The sequence below is a fragment of the Triticum aestivum genome, chromosome 7A (assembly GCF_018294505.1).
Source record: "Triticum aestivum cultivar Chinese Spring chromosome 7A, IWGSC CS RefSeq v2.1, whole genome shotgun sequence".
Classification (NCBI taxonomy): domain Eukaryota; kingdom Viridiplantae; phylum Streptophyta; class Magnoliopsida; order Poales; family Poaceae; genus Triticum; species Triticum aestivum.
The window spans coordinates 701,588,021-701,592,192 of NC_057812.1; the positions used below are offsets into that span (position 1 = coordinate 701,588,021).

General features: G+C 48.6%; 1 long non-coding RNA gene across 1 annotated transcript; it reads left to right on the top strand.

The window, feature by feature from the left end:
• The first annotated feature begins 1,134 nt into the window (after positions 1–1,134).
• LOC123149474 (uncharacterized) lies at positions 1,135–3,712 on the top strand. The gene is made up of 2 exons (XR_006474695.1): positions 1,135–1,587; positions 1,682–3,712. It is a non-coding gene; the product is annotated as an uncharacterized lncRNA (long non-coding RNA).
• The last annotated feature ends 460 nt before the right edge of the window (positions 3,713–4,172 follow it).

Sequence of the window (4,172 nt, forward strand, 5' to 3'; positions counted from 1 at the left end):
TCATATTGGCTCCTACATATTCTACGAAGATCTTTATCGGTCAGACCGCATAACAACATACGTTGTTCCCTTTGTCATCGGTATGTTACTTACCCGACATTCGATCGTCGGTATCTCAATACCTAGTTCAATCTCGTTACCGGCAAGTCTCTTTACTCGTTTCGTAATACATCATCTCGCAACTAACTCATTAGTTGCAATGCTTGCAAGGCTTATGTGATGTGCATTACCGAGAGGGTCCAAAGATACCTCTCCGACAATCGGAGTGACAAATCCTAATCTCGAAATACGCCAACCCAACATGTACCTTTGGAGACACCTGTAGAGCTCCTTTATAATCACCCAGTTACGTTGTGACGTTTGGTAGCACACAAAGTGTTCCTCCGGTAAACGGGAGTTGCATAATCTCATAGTCATAGAAACATGTATAAGTCATGAAGAAAGCAATAGCAACATACTAAATGATCGGGTGCTAAGCTAATGGAATGGGTCATGTCAATCACATCATTCTCCTAATGATGTGATCTCATTAATCAAATGACAACACACGTCTATGGTTAAGAAACATAACCATCTTCGATTAACGAGCTAGTTAAGTAGAGGCATACTAGTGACGTTTGGTTTGTCTATGTATTCACACAAGTATTATGTTTCCGGATAATACAATTCTAGCATGAATAATAAACATTTATCATGATATAAGGAAATAAAATAATAACAATATTATTGCCTCTAGGGCATATTTCCTTCACCCCCCTCATTCGGCCCTCGCAGGCCTCCTCGGGTTACCTTGCCTAAATGGCCATTTTCATCAGAAACTTAGGGGCTGTTTGGTTTCTAGTCACATCTTGCCACACTTTGCCACATATCATCTTAGGCAAGTTTGACCAAGTTAGGTGGGTGTTTGGTTCCAGCCACACCTAAGGCAATAATTTTTAATGAGAAGTGAACCCCACATTTCATAGACACAAAAAATGTGGCAAGATTCTTTTAGGCAAGCCAAAGTGTGGCTAACAATTTAAGCAACTAAAGTTAGACAAGTGTGACAAATATAATAAAAATAATGTGGCAACATATGACAAACGTTAGTCACAATCCAAACAGCCCCTTAATTTGGATCCATCCCACCCACCCATCCATCCATCCATCCGGATTTGGATCCATCTCTTCCCCTCTTCCGTCGCCGCCGAACCAACCCTAGCTAGCTGCCTACCTCGGATCAGTCCGGCTGCGAGAGGCCACCGGCGGCATGGCTGCGTGCGATGCGAGCGCTCTAATCGGATCAAATCAGATAGATCTGACCGAATCCCGCCGCCGCGCCAGCCCCGCTCCCCGTGGCCGATGACCGCGTCGGCTGGGGCCGCGTCCCTCCCCGGACGGCTGCGATGATGGAGGAACCCGCCGGCGCCGGCCAGGCTCCCGAGCGGCCGACGCGCCGGGTCGCCGCTCCTCGGGGCCATCCCCTCCCGCCGCGCCGGCTCGGCGACCCCTCTGGGATGCCGCCGGTGCTGGGGAACGTCCGCGGCGGCGCGGCCTGGGGACCGAGCGGCGGGGCCCGTGGTGCTCTCCGGTCGAGGGCTTGGTCGGGTCGGTATACTATCCCCCATCTCTCTCTCTCTCTACACTCGCGCGCGCCGAGTTCACACCAGTTAACCCTAACCCTAACCCGAAACCGAATCAGGCGAGCTCTCGTTGCCGGATCGCTGACCCATCGTCCCGGTGGCCGCTGCGTCAGTTCCGCACCGCTACGGAGCCGCCAGCCGCCGCCGTTCCATTGCCTTGGATTCGGTTGTGGCGTGGGCCGGAACCGTGCTCTGTTGTCTGATGCGTTGTTCGAGCCGGGAGGTTTGGTCGGTCGAGGCCAGGCATGAGCAGCTCCTGAGCAGGATGGATGGATGGATGCATTCATGTGTCGTGAACTAAAACCACGACTCCTATTTTGGAACGGAGGGAGTATGTATGTATGGATATCATGGTCATGTTGCTTGGTGTGGGGGTTGAACCTCCTTTTTTGGAAAAAAAAGAGGGGCAATGATGATGATGACGACGACGATGGCTGAAATAATCATGTCTTGAGCAATCAAGACAGTCGTGGCGTGGTGGTACTAAACAGAGCCGAAAAATCGGTGTCTGCGTTGGAGTTGGCCTTAGAGCCCACCCTCGCCTCTCTTGCAGCCTGTCTAATTTATCGCTGATGTTGGATGCTTTGTGCCTCGGACGGTCATTCTGTTGAGTGATAACCATGGCAGTTCTCTTGCATCGTGATGGGTAGATTATGCAGCAAGAGATTGTGAGGGTTGGGCTTGAAGATGGAAGACAAAACTGAGCCTCTTTTGCTATGCTACATATACCCCCCACCCCTCTACCTCTAACCCTAAACCAAATCAGTCGAGCTCTCATTGCCTACTCGCTGGCCAATCTGGGTGGTGCCCGCATCAGTTCACTGCTGCGGTGCTGCCAGCCTCTGCCGTTCCATTGCCTTGGATTTGGCTGTGGCGTGGGCTGGGAACCGTACGGTGTTATCTGGGGCGTCATCAGGTTTGGTTGTTCGGTCCAGGCCAGGCATGAGTAGCTCCTGAGGCTGATGGGGATGGATGGATGGACATGTGCATGCATGTACATTCACTCATTTTGCTCCGTATGTAGTCCATATTGGAATCTCTATAAAGGCTTATATTTAGAAACGGAGGGAGTATGATCTAAACACTCTTATATTTCTTTACAGAGGGAGTATGTATGTATGTATGTATTTATGGATATCAGGGTCATTTTGCTTGGTAGGCAAAGGCGATGATGATGACTGTGGCCGAAATAAGCATGTCTTGAGCAATCAAGACAGCTGTGGCCTGTGGGTATTAAATTAGAGCCCACCCTTACCTCCCTTGCAGCCTGTTCAATTCATCGGTGATGTTGGCACCTTGGACGGTCATTCTGATGAGTGATAACCAGGGCAGTTCTCTTACATTGTGATGGGTAGATTATGCAGCAAGAGATGTGAGTGTTGGGTTTGAAGATGAAATGCAAAACTGAGCCCTCTTTTGCTTACGATCCTTGTATCCTCTCTCTCTCTCTCTCTCTCTCTCCCTCCCTCCCTCTCAAACAAATCAGTCAAGCTTTCATTGCCGCCTCGCTGACCCATCGTCCGGGTGGCTGCCATGTCAGTTCCCTGTCTCTACGGTGCTGCCAGGTGCCGCCAGTCCATTGCCTTGGATTTGGTTGTGGCGTGGCTGGGAACCGTAAGGCGTCTGATGCGTCGTCCACACCGGGAGGTTTGGTGGGTCAAGGCCAGGTATGAGCAGCTCCTGAGATTGTCTAAGTTACTCACCACTATGACTAGTCTGATGGATGGATGGATGATGGATGATGGATGGATTGTTATGGTCATGTTGCTTGGGGAGTTGACCTTTTCTTTTAAGGGCAATGATGATGCCTGTGGCTGAAATAATTATGTGTTGAGCAATCAGGACAGCCGTGGCATGTGGGTACTAAATAGGCCCCAAATGGGTGCCGGCATTGGAGATGCCCTGAGAGCTCTCACCCTTACTTCTCTTGCAGCCTGTTCAATTCATGGCTAATGTTGGATGTTCTGCGCCTCGGATGGTCATTCTGATGAGTGATAACCAGGACAGTTCAATTACATCGCTATGGGCAGGTTATGCAGCAAGAGACGTGAGTGTTGGGCTTCAAGACGAACAGGCAAAACTGAGCCCTCTTGCTACGCTACAAATACTCAGTTTTTTCTTCTCCACTATACATTGTTTTTAATTTTCTATTCCCCTCTATTGTGTTGATGTGAGATCCGGATCTGGATTGATATCTTCTCTTTGTGACGAACCGAACCACCCTAGCTTTACTTGGGTTGGTTTCTAGTTGGCATCGTTTTTGCCTTTCTAGTTGTACATACTATATATGAGTCAAACGATTGCCCTTTTTTCCTCCAATGCTTGTAGATATTGATAGTAAAATTCATCTGGTTAACGATTGCCCTTCTGATCTGTTATGTCTCTGTTTTTTATAAACTGAAGCTCAGATTACCTTCGTATTTGTTTTGGTCAGAGCAAACCTTTTGTTATGATTCTCTATGCTATTTAGTTCATTGGTAATTGGTCAGAGCAAACAATTTGGAAAGTTTATGTTATCCTGTTCTTATTTGGCTTGCAGTGACTCTTTTT